Source organism: Octopus bimaculoides, chromosome 12 (genome assembly GCF_001194135.2).
Source record: "Octopus bimaculoides isolate UCB-OBI-ISO-001 chromosome 12, ASM119413v2, whole genome shotgun sequence".
NCBI classification, from domain to species: Eukaryota; Metazoa; Mollusca; class Cephalopoda; order Octopoda; family Octopodidae; genus Octopus; species Octopus bimaculoides.
Genome location: NC_068992.1, coordinates 10,498,684 through 10,512,862, shown reverse-complemented (window position 1 = coordinate 10,512,862; position 14,179 = coordinate 10,498,684).

Genomic DNA, 14,179 nt, shown 5'->3' with positions numbered 1-14,179 from the left:
CTTCCCCCTCCCAAAAAGAAAAGCTCTACATTGTATTTGTCCCATCTTCGTTGAGCCCTGTGTGGCTAATAAAAGAAATGTATCTTTTAACAAGCCCACTGGTTATTCATGACACCAGCATCTGAGCATCCATTATTGACAGGGCCAGGAAAGGTTGAAATCACATCATTTGCTGCTCCTAGTACTGGTAGTGACAAGGATTTATCTGCCTGCAAGTGATATAAATAGGAATGTGTTTTGCACCAAAAACCAGTACAGTACCTTTCTGTCATTAAGGATTATTTTTTTACAAGCCCACTGGTTATTCCTGACACCAGCACCTGTTTTGACACTGCTATTCTGTATATAACTGGCAGAGATACATCGCTGCTAACTCAAGTGTCTGGGCATCCATCACTGACAAGACCAGAGAAGGCTGAAATTATGTGATCTCATGATCTCATTGATTTATTTCCTCAATAGCAAATAAAAGCAAAAATGTGTTTTGCACCAAAAGCCAATGCGAGAGTTTCTCTCTCGGTAACTACTGCAGTATTCTGTTTTCAAAAGCAAAACATCTGCTTTACACTTTCAAGTAGAAGTAAATATCATATCTTGATAATTACACACACACACACACACACACACACATGCACAAATATATTTATTAATTAACCAGACAATGAGTAATTTCCAATATCTTTGTTGTCATTCCAGGATTCATCACCTTAATACTATTCTTTTGTTTGAACTTATTACGTGTAAATAAATGAACCTCTACCTGGTGACTTGACCTGCTAGAAATAGACCTGCTGGCAGCGAAGTCTCCTTCAGTTATGCCTTGCTATTGTATAACAGCAGGGAAACATCTGATAATGTAATCAGAGTTACACGGACTGCATAAAACAATGATCACAGCTGGAAGATCTTGGTCATACATTTGTTCCATGAAGGTTATCTTGGATGAAATGACAATATATTATTGTCACTTATAGAGAAGAGGACACTAAGTGTTGCATATTCAAACTGAATGCAATCCAGGAGACAGAATATCATTGGTGACCTTTTAGTTGATTAACCAGTATCCCATGATCAACTCTGTCATCCATGCTCTTCATAGAAAATGGTAAAGCATCAGACTGCATTGCCATTTAATTTCAGCCTTTTATAATTTCCATAATGTAACTTTGCTTCACTGTTTTATTTCTCTGTTTACTTCTTGATTCTGTCCAAGCTGGAACACACTGCCATATACTGTATCTTGTCTGGTTCCGTTTTAGCTTATTTCTTTCTCCTTGTTTCTGTTATTATTATTATTATTATTATTACTACTATTATTGTTAAATACTATTGTAAGGGGGTGAGCAAGCTGGCAGAATCATTAGCACACTGGACAACACGCTTGGCAGCATTCCATCTGTCTATACATTCTGAGTTCAAATTCCGACAAGTCCAACTTTGCCTTTCATCCTCTCAGGGTCGACAAAATAAGTATCAGTCAAGTACTGGAGTCGATGTAATCAACTTGCTCCCTCCTCCAGAATTTCGGGCCATGTGCTATAATAGAATGAGTTATTAAATACTCTTATGAAGATCAGAACATTGGGGGAAAAAATGTGGAGGAGATATTCACAGTATTTGATCCAGCTTTTAAGTTCTACTTGCTATTTTATTACTTTAAAATAAGTGAAGATAAATGTATTTGTAATGACAACGTTAATAAAAAGAATAATGGGAAGAAAAATGTCACGAGATTTCAAACAATCTAATATATAAACATGTATGTAGATAAAAGAGAAAGAAGATATTTTTTGACACTGAATCAATATATATTGAAAATTTAAATTTGGTAACACTGTTTAGGTTTTGTGAAATGTGAAACTCAAGAGTTACAAAATTTGAGCTTTCATCTTCAAAAAAATGTAACAAGTAGTATAATATATATATATATGTGTTTGTGTGTATTTTCAGTTACTGAACGTCCTTGTCTACAACAGAGAGGTGAAGGAAGAGTAAGACATATTGAACATAGACAATAGCTTTGCTAAAATTAAGTTGTTATCCATCCTTGTCTCCCCCTTGTAAACATAAGGATACAGGAAATGTGTCAAGGCTGACAGGAAGCGGTGCAGCTTCCTAGGTCTAACCAACAGTAGTTTTATTCCCTTCAGGGGACTGTCACATTAAGTTGACAGTATACAACTACTTCATCGTATCACTATTGCATAAATCTCTCTGAGAGATTTAGAAATGTATTATTTCTACACTTCAATAATTTTGTAAAAATGTTACTTAAGGAATTGAACCTGGTAAGATTTTTTAAAATTCAGTCTAAATTGTGTGCACTGCACTGACGTATTTGATATTACTAAAACCAAATGTGGAATATATAATCTGAAAAGATAAAGTAATAATTATAGCTTTAGTTTCGACAATGTCTGACCTTGGACAAGAAACCGAATCACTTCTAATTAATTTCATATAAACACAAGCAATTCAGAGCTTTCAAACATCCATCTTATGAAAGTTCAATGATTGCTTGTGTTGTGTCATAATTAAACCCTCTGAAATCTTTCATCTCTTAATTTGATGTGAGATTTGATGCAAGATAACAATTACATTAGCTCTTTAAAAGATTTCCTGCAAAGATGCCAAAATATCAAATGATTCCAATTTATCTGAGAAATGGCTTTTTATTGGTGCAATATATAGTCTGAGATTTAAAATGTTATATGTGCGTGTATGATGCAAACTCAACTAATATGGCTGTAAGAGGATATAAACCAATAGCAAACTATGTAGACACTGTGTCTCTGTGTTAATCATCTAAATGCAAGTATGCAAAGCTTAGTCATGTTGTCCAATTCAAAGTTTATTGTTTTATATTTTCCATTTCTCATATTTTCTGTTGTTTTCCATGCTACAAAATTTAGCAATTTAAATGTTTGGGAATAGTCCATTTGTCTATTACCCTTGCTATATTGAATTACAACATGTTTCGGAAATAAACAAGAATATAAATGAGAGTTAAAGCACACTAATGACTAGCCTGTACTTGAAAGATATAAAAATCATGGAAAAGGTTACAGTAGAAGGTAACGTAGACTTAGTATATGAGATTCTTGTTGCTTCTGCAAGATTCTCTGGAGAGAATTGGCAAATTGTTACTGTCTGGTTATTGGATATTCCTAATATTTTGGTGCATGTGTGTAGAAGAACTGTCGTTGTTGCTATTTAATCTTTGGTCAACACTGATTGAGAAAACTTGTAATCAAAGGCATTCCACTCATGACAATCCCAACTGATTTTTTCTTTTTGTTCAGAGTGTGTCTAGGTCTACATTATCGAATATTTCGTTCCTTGTTTTAAAGAGAAGTAAGTGTGATATGAAGGAGATTTAATTGCTTCTTTTAGCATGTTGTTGCACCAAGGAGATACTCACTCGTTAACTCATTGTAGTATGTTTGTGTACAATGTGTGTGTGTATTGGACAGGTATTTATAGGGCTTAAATGGGGTTGGGGTTATAACAGTGATATCTGTGTGTTAATGTATCTGGGTATTTGTGGCTGTTTAGAGTTGTATCTATAGGGGATGGTTGCATTGATGATGCAGCAGTATTTTATAATAATAGTAATATATCAAGATATTTGAGGGTTAGTTTATTTGAATATCTATTAAGTTTTGGTGAAAGATATTTCAATAATTATAATAATGTAATTAATGATTATATACAATTCTCAAAAAAAGAATAACAAAAAATATCTGAATCTCTGAAGACTACTATTATTTTATTCAGCAAAACTGAAGGAAAATTAATCATTTTTCTTAAATTGATAAATGTTTTCCACATGCAAATAAAATATTTTCATTTCATTTAATTTAACGATAGAAAGCAACGTTTTTAAAATTCACCTTACACAAATTTGATAAAATGAGAATCATTTTTCTTAACAATAATTAATAGATAAAGATTTTTGTCAACACATTTGTAGCTCTCTGAATATATATCTGAAAAGTTCAAACATTAATTTCAAAACACTTTCCTTCATTAATAAATAGATTATATGTTGTAATTCAGTTTCAACTTTAGTTGTTTTATTTTTTGTGTCTTTTTTTTTTCCTTTTGTCTTTAAAAGCAAGCAGCGTATGATTGGGTTCTTTTTCTGAAACAAGACATGCCGAACATTGTAATAAATAAAAACTTGAACATCACTTAATGAATTAAATGTCATATGTTTAAGACTTCAGTGATGCACAACTATTTTTTTTTATATGCTATGGAATGGCCCACAATTCTTTTTTCTATTTTTCTTTTTTTTTTCTTTTTTTCCAATATATCGATGTGTATAACGTTTATAATATACATACAAATGTGAAACAACATTAGCTGTAATAGCAACATCTCCAAGAAATTTCTGAAAAGTTTCTCTGAGATAGAAAATATTACATCTAGTTCCATTATGCCTCTGTATATACATTATAAATGTTATACATACCGGGATTTCAATTTAATGCTGTTTCAAGTGCATATATTAATATTTTATAACGACTGTGGTCCATTACAATATTGTTTAAATAAAACAAAAAATAAATAAATAACTGCTAAAACACAGATTGAATCCAAATCACAAAAGAATGAAGCACCATAAGCCATACCTGAAAGGTAAAAATATCAAATTTAAAAAAAAAAAATAATAAACAATAATAAGCAAATTAATCAGTGTGAATGTAGAAAATGTGACGTCATGCATATAACTTTTTCCTATTTATACAAGTGTCACTGTGGCCCACTGTGGCCCATGAAGATTTTTCATGATCCACTTCTGAGCAGTATGATTCAGTTTGTGCATCACTGGCTTAAGTGACAGTATACTGTGTGTGTGTGTGTGTGTGTGTGTGTGTTGTGATGGTGGTGGTGGTAGGAGGGCATGCACTGTACAGCAGTAGCAAGTTTCCATAAAATTGAATCTATAATGTAGAGTTTGATTCCTAGTTGAACCATTTTAATACACCTGCTCCATATACCATGAAGGTATATGGCCCAGTGGTTAGTGTGCTGCACTTATGATTATGAGATTATGGTTTCAGTTCCCAGATCAGGCAGTTGAGCAAAACGACTTCATTTCATGTTGTTCCTTTTCTCTTAGCTATAAATGAGTTCCAGTAATTGCTGGGAAATTGGTCCTGTGATGAACAAGTGCCCTATTTCTTGGGTGGGGAATGTTCTAATCCCAGTCAATTACATGCCATGGAAACCTGGTTAAACTCCAGTCTTTTTGCTCTTGACAGACCTATGTCATAATCTACTCCATTTACCAGGGAGTTGTTAACTTGTAATCAATACTTTGTAGAAGAAAGGCGTGAGGACTGGGCTTTATCACAGTGAATTGCTCTCAAATCATATTACACACTCACAAACAAAGCATTCGTGGGTGTGAACTTGTTAACATTAATGGCTGCAAGATATTTTAGATTTCACAATATATTTATGTAGAGTCAAAGCTGCTATATTTAACTGTCATCGAAAGAGGGTCAGTAAACTGTATTCTATAACAAGCAACACTGACTTCACGGCTGTCCACTATACAAATAGTTATGAAGAAGAAATATATAGAAATCATTGTATCAATTAGTGAGTGTTTTGTTAACCTGCAGTATTGAATTTGAATCATATTGCATGCATATATAGTTTACAGTGACACGGTGCTTGACGGAATGACTTATTCTGCATATCCAAATATATAGCACTACCACTTACAACAGAGAATTATACCATATTGTGGTCAAATCAGCCAGGGTGATTCTACGTAGTCAATCACTCTCCTGCATATAATAACTAATTCCCACTCAAATCACACCCTATCATCTTAGACAAGAAGGCTACACTAGATAACATAGAAGATGAAATTTTCACTAGTGACTCCACATGGATTAAGTTAGAAGTTCAGTAGATCAGGGTTATCTCGTGACATCAATGTGGTTTATACTCAGTTTGAATTGTTATAGCTTTAAAGATAGAAGAAAAATCAAGGATCAAGCAATTCTTGAGAAAGAGACTGGGCAAAGTGTAAGATGTTGATTAGCTGCTTGTGAATGGAAAAAGCTGAATATTTGTATTGTTCTGTGATGTAGAGAAAAGGAATCTTCCATTCTTTATATTTTTCTTGTTTCTGTCATTACACTCTTGCCTTGCTGGGGCACAACCTTGAAGGGCTAAACAAAACCAACCCCAGAACTTAGCTTTTTAAAAAGTCTGCCACTTAATTCTATCAACCTCTTTTTTTATTTTATGTCAAACTGTTAATTTATTGGGCTGTAAATAAACCAACACCAGTTGACAAGGGGGGACAAACACAAACACACACGCACATTCATGCTCACCCACAATATATATACATATACTTATATATGTATATGTGTGTATATATATATATATATATATATATATATATATATACACGACGGGCTTCTTTCAGTTTCTGTCTACCAAATCCACTCATAAGGCTTTGGTTGGCCCGAGGCTGTAGTAGAAGACACTTGCCCAAGGTGCCACGCAGTGGGACTGAACCCGGTAACATGTGGTTGGTAAGCAAGCTACTTACCACACAGCCAGAACTTAAAAAGAAATGAAATTCCATGTTGACATGGGTTGGACGGTTTGACAGGGTCGTGCAACAATGTCTACTCAGGCATAGTTACCCTGGATGGATCCCTTTCCTAATGCCAACCTCTTTAATTAGCATATTGCTTGCTTCTTTCACTGCACCAACATTTGATCATCATCATCATCATCGTCATCATTATTATCATCACTATCATCATCATCATCACTTCGTCTGCTACTGCCACCAATACAACCACCACCACCACCACCATCGCCGCCACCACCACTGCCACCACCACCACCACCACCATCATCATCATCACCAACATTTTTACATCCACTTCTTTCCATACCGGCATCGGTTGGACAGGACTTCTTGGGGCAGTATTCCATGGTCAAATGCCAATCTTGGCAACAACCCACACATTTTCCTTCAAGTAAGGTTCTTTATTCAGTGTTGTTTTGCACTTGACCACTGCCCCTCGTCTTGCTTATGAGGGATATAAACATGTAAACACTGCCGAATCAGTATCAAGGCAAAGACACACACACACACACACACACATGTATATACATTTTGACACTCAAAAAAAAAAAATGGAAGAAATCTTTGATGTTTCAAGCCTAAACTCTTCTACAGAAAGGAAAGAGGAGAGAAAACAGATGGAGAGAAGAAAAAATGGAAAGAAAACAGTATGTGTCTGGATTAACAGTTGCACATATTGAATTTTATATATATGTAGATATATATATAACACTGAATCTGTTAGAATAATTAATACTAGTCATTGAGCCAATAATAGCCTTTCCGCATGACATTAGTTTTTCTCATTAGAATCGTTATGTTCTGCATTAAATATATTCATTTGCACTGAACTACTGACGACCATATTTTCCAGCAAGTTAAATTTTTCAGACCAAAACATACAGCCAAAAACAGGTCGGTCACCTTGTATATCAAGACAACTTTAGAAGACTGAAAATTCCGAGAGAAATGGAGTAGGATTTGGAAAGATAGTGACGATGTTTGAATGTCTACACTATATACTACATCTATGATTTGAATGCTGGAAAAGACAGTAGTTAATTAGCTTGCAGTTAAGAGTTCAAGTCTTACCATAGAAAAAATACTTGTGACATAGAGGTCAGGGATAAATATTATTTTACTTGGAAGCAGGTAAGTGTTGGCCACAGGAAGAGCATCTAGCCATTAAAAATATCCATCCCAACAAATTCCATCTGAACCATGCAAGCATGGAAAAATGGACATTAAAACGATGATGATGATGATGAACTAGTATTTTGTCTAGGGAAAAATCTATCTCTCATCCCTATAATATCACAAATAATAGAGATAACAAGTGTCCCTTAGGACCCTTGAGGGTTCATGGGGATTCACAGAGGCATGAAGAGAGTGCCTTTCCACGAGTGTAAGGTGGGAGTAGGGGTGAAACCAACTCAAAGTCTTTTGTGAAGTAATTTGGGTTACCATGAAATAAAAGGTTTTGGCGAATGAAATTGAGATGATAGAAATTTAAGTGAAAGAATTAAATTATTGTTATGTAATAAAATTTGAAAAGAAAAAATTTACAATTTCAATAGAATATATTCTTAAATATAATTTAAATAATTCTTTTACTATCAATTTTTCTATTATCATGGTATGTATGCGTGTTTGTGTATACACATATATATATATATGTACACAAATGTATATAGGTATGTAATGTGTGAGTAATGTAAGCATATGTGTTTGTATGTATATATGCACACACATACACACACACACATATACATACATACATATATATTTATATATATATATATGCACATGTATATATATGTTTGTGTGTGCATATATACATGTACACACACATACACACACAGATATATACACAAACATACAGATGCACATATATATATTAATATTGTTCATATGGTATTGATTACAATAAATAAATATAAGAAAACATCTTCGTATTCTCACACTGATAGCTAAATTTGATTCTTAATTTAATATATTTCTATGGTTGGGTAAGTACTTCAGGGAGGGCTTGTATGGAGTCGCAAATAAAATAATTTCTAAAGATATAATGCTTGTTGAAGTCTGAGAAGCAATAATGAGGTGACCATAGCATCAGCTTAGTTTTATGCATGGCTTCAATAGTTTTCTCTTTTTTTGTAAAAATAATATTAACAATAATAATAATAACGACAACAACAACAATAATAATAATAATAGTAAGCAAACAAAAATTTCTCCTGGGTCAAAATGGGTCTCCTTTGTATATTGACTGAATTTCCAGAGCTTTTAAGAAAGTCTGGAAGTAGATTCAATTCTAAAGATGATGAATATAGTAAAAAAAAAATGGATAAGAACAGTGAAAAAATATTAAAAAATAAAGCAAAATTTAGATTTCTCGCTGAAGAAAGTTAATAAGAAAATTAATAAAGCATGAATAATAATAATAATAATAATAAAAATATATAAATTAAATATATAAAAAAATTTCTGGTCTAAAATGTCTATATTAAGTAAAAAAAAAAAAAAAAAGTAGACAAAAAACAGAAAAAATGGGAAGAAAAAGAAAATGTCAACAGAATTAATGTAAAATAAGAACTTTCAAGGAATTTTTTTTTGCAGCAAGAATTTTTTGTTCCAAAGAGGTAGTTTTTATACCAACTTTCCTATCTAAACAGAAAATTTGAAAACTTCCAAGTTTGTGAAATATGATACAATATGATGGAATTAAATTTTCTTTTTTTTTTTTCTTTGATTGGGGTGGATGGAGTTTGCCAAAATATTTTATTTTAGCCACAAAACACTTATGTTTCTTTCTTAGTTTTTTTTTTGCTTCTTTTTTTTTTTTCATTCCAATCAACTCGAAGCTAGAGTGAGGTATATCTGGAATATGTGGGCATCAAGATTTTTGATTGGAGTTCACTTGTTTAAGTATGAGTCGCTGTTGGTTTCTATGCATTCCGTCAACCACTGCAAAACGACCTGTTGCAAAATTGGCAAAATGTGTCTAGTATATTACCTGGCTCAACACTTTCTTAACCCTTTTAGAGAATTCTCATTCCCTTACTAGGGATCAAAAGGAAGTGGGAGAGAACTTGTCAATGACTTTGTCTATGTACATAGTTCCAACAATATTCAAAAGGAGGAAGAAACTTCTTGCAGAATAAGCAGCACCAGCAGTTTTCTAGTTCATGGTTTGGCAAAAAATGTTCATTCAAGTTGAAATGTTTTTGTTACGATTCAATTTTTTGTCCAGTTTACTGCATGGCTGTGAAACCTGACATTTAAAAAAAAATTTATGATAAGGACCTTGTTGATTGGTGACATATGGCACTGGAGAAGACCCATCAACCTGTGCAAGCATGGTGAAATATATTTAAAATGGGGTAGAAATGGCATCTGGGATATCTGTCTATAACTGGGCCTTTCATCCAGTTTATACCAGCTAATACCCCATCTGTTGCTCTCTTGCGCATTTGATACTCTCACAACACCCCTTCCTATTCACTGTGCCAAGCCAAGCATCACATTCTGTTAACACAAAACCATTCCTGTAATTACCCATCACTCACTCACTCTTTCTTTTTCTCTCAGCAAACAAGTAGCTGCCATTAATGTCTCTCATCCATTACAACGCCTGGATAAGGAAGGATTACACTGGATCTCTTGCTCTCCAATGCACTCCCAATTTTACCCTCCTTTACTGCTCACCATAACTTCTCCTTCCAGTCAGTCTTTTATTCACATCAATCATTCTTTTATTATTGTCGTCTTGGTATTCCCTATCAACTAATATTACTTCTAATTCTATATTGACATCTGTTGCACTCTTTTACCACTGACCATTTCTGATACTCTCACTCACTCTCTCCCTTTTCTATTTGCAAACATGTAGCTGCCATTAATGTCTCTCTTCCACTACCTTCTCTCACTCTCTCTCTCTCTTTCTCTCTCTCTCTCTCTCTCTTGTAACACCCTACCTTTACCGCTTCTCTTGATTGCTCCTCTAGTATTAATCTCTCTCATTTCTCTCCTTTTCCAATCACTCACTTTTCCTCCTTCATACTCTCTTCTTTTTCTCTCCCATCCCAGGTCATCTTCTGCAACCAATCTCTCTTCTACCCACTCCACTGGCCACATTATCCTGAATAGAGACAATATAGTACAGTGAGAACACCCTTTAGTCTTGCAGGGCAAAAGGCAATCTCGCTAGTACCACCACCATGATAAAATTTGTCCAGTAAAGCCAGTCAGGTGACTGGCAAATGATCAGAGACATTGTCGGGCTAACAAGACTCTGTAGTTTGTCTTCTTGAGGACATGACATTCTTTCCAATGCAGGTGTCACGATAAATGCACCCAGTAGACTCTGTAAAGTAGCTGGTGTTAGGAAGAACGTTCAGCCATAGAAACTTGTTAAAATTTAAATATATCATCCTTAGAAGAGCAGAAACTTTGAATATGAACTAACTCAGAGTATGACAGCCCATGAGGGGCTTTTGCCGAATGGAAAGCAGAGATAACAGGATAACTGATGCTAATAATGATGACAATGACAAATGTTGAACAATAATGTCACAGGTTTCTATTGAGCCACTCATTGGTTTACTGCAATTCTGATGGTGAATGCAACAAAGGTGTCCCTGTAACTAGATGCAAAACAATTATCTCAAAGTACTTCATTTTCAAAGGGAAAGATTTCCATTTTTCTAACCAAACTTTCATAGTCAAACCATATATACACATGCATGCCAAAATACACACATACAGATATATAGATACACACACACACACACACACACACACACACACACACACACACACACACACACACACACACACACACACTTTAAGTAATTATTTTCCGGGAAATCTTTAAAATGGCAGGTAACACAATATACAAATATAGAATCCAAATAATTTTATTCTCTTGCCTGATGAGCAGTAGCTTATCAAGCAAAGTGAGGCTTTGAAAACACAGTCAACCTGCATTTTGTTTGCCTAAATTATACACACACACACACACACACACACACACACACACGGTTTAATTTTATATACTTTATATCTTCATTCTTCATTATTATTTATCATCGATTTTCCATGCTGGCAGGGGTTGGACTATAAATCTATAGTTTATATTTATACACACATATGTTGTTTTTATATATATATACTTATATACATGTATATATATGTTGCTTATATATATAGGGAAGCAAACTGCTTAACTGCACAGTCATCCCTGCACTGTTTTTAAGACTAAGTAGAACACATGACAATGAAGCAAGCATCAGCGTCTGGCAGGAGTTAGGATTTAACATACTTTATTCTTCCTATTTTAGCCAATGATCAAAGCTATTCTTAATAACTCTGGCCATTTAGTTCTTTTTACTTCTTTTTTTTTTGTTTTGTTTTTTTTTGTTTTCATGCATAGTGTATCTGCAACCATATTATCCAACCATCCAATCTGCTTTTCGCTTTTTTTTTTTTTTTTTTTTTTTTTTTACGGTGGTAGAGTGATATGAGGAATATATTTTTTTCTTGTTTTTAGAGGCTAAGTGACAATACAGAGACTCTCAGTCTTGCTAATCACATATTGTGGTGTCCACCACACAGAAGAACAAACTAGAAAGGTTTGGCATCTGACCAATCAGAGAGATAACTATTATTATTATTTTTTTCCTTTTTTCTTATCGAGAGTGAATATGTGAGAATACTGACTGCAGACAAACCCCAATTCAATATGTTGGCTAGTTTATATTGATGACAATGAAGGGGCTCTAAGTAAGGAGAAAAAAATGATTGTCAGTCACAGATAATATTCCTTGTGTCAATTTATAATTCAATTTATTAGTCAATGATATCATATGATAAAACAATAGCAATACAATGCTCACTACTAGCTTTTACAAGTAGTCAAGTACTGACGTGGTCAAATCCACTGTAATATCCTTTTCTTTCCCCAAATTTATGAGCTGAGTTTATATAAAAGACATTATTATTACTATTATTACTATATTATTGTTATTGTTATTATGATTATACTCTTTACTTTTTTACTTGTTTCAGTCATTTGACTGCGGCCATGCTGGAGTACCGCCTTTAGTCGAGAAAATCAACCTCAGGACTTATTCTTTGTAAGCCTAATACTTATTCTATCGGTCTCTTTTTACTGAACCGCTAAGTTACAGGGACGTAAACACACCAGCATCGGTTGTCAAGCGATGGTGGGGGGAACAAACACCGACACACAAACACATACACACATATATATATATATATACAATATATGACGGGCTTCTTTCGGTTTCCATCTACCAAATCCACTCACAAGGCTTTGGTCGGCCCAAGGCTATAGTAGAAGACATTTGCCCAAGGTGCCGCACAGTGGGACTGAACCTGGAACCATGTTGTTGGTAAGCAAGCTACTTACCACACAGCCACTCCTGCGCCTATCATAATTATTATCATAATTATTATTAAATCAAAATTAAAAGAAGCGTGCCATTGTCATCTAGTGAACGATATTTCAACATCTTGTGTGTCTTCAACAAGTTCAAAAAATAATTTTGTCAATCTACTTCATTTTGGTTAATATATAAAGGATTGAGGTAACTGCTCCTGAAGATATAGAGTCAAAATTATTATCATTATTTATCACTCACAGATTTTGTTGTAACTCCTGGAAACTTGCATGCATAGTGGGCTGGCTACCTGCAGCCTACGGTACCATGCAATCTATTCTTTTCCACTATCTAATACTTTCCTGACGATGATTCTGGCTATGCCACGGAGGCAAAACTTTTTGTAATGTTTCTACTGGACACCCTATTCCAATTTCATTTATATTCTTCATGATGCCTTCTGATAGTGTCCCCAAAGATGCAACAATAAATAGCACTATCTTCACCTTCTACATTTTCCACAGTTGAACTCTCTCATATTTTAGAGGATTGTATGTGTCTAAATTTCTATTTCCATCTTCCTTGTATTTTTATTATTATTATTATTATTATTATTATTATTGTCATCATCATCATCTTTATCATTATTATTATTCAAGGATTGGGAACGATGAGCTGGCAGAATTGTTAAGATACGGGACAAAATGCTTCGTGGCATTTCATTCATCTTTATGTTCTGAGTTCAAATTCTGCTGAGGTCAGCTTTGTCTTTCATCCTTTCAGGAACAATGAAATATGTACCAGTCATACACTAGGGTTCAATGTAATCAGCTAACTCCCTCTCCTAAAATTTCAGTCCATGTGCCTATAGTAGAAACGATTATCATCATCATCATCATCATCATCTTTTGTCTTTTACATTTTACTTATTTCAGTCATTAGACTACGGCCATGCTGGGGCACTGCATTGAAGAAATTTTAGTTGAACGAATTGACCCCAGCACTTATTTTTTTTTTTTAAGCTTGGTATTTATTCTATCAGTCCCTTTTACCAAACTGCTAAGTTATAGGGGTGTAAACACACCAACACCAGTCCTCAAGTGGTGGTGGGGGCAAATGCAGACACAAAGAGATGCACAAATATATATATATATATATATATATA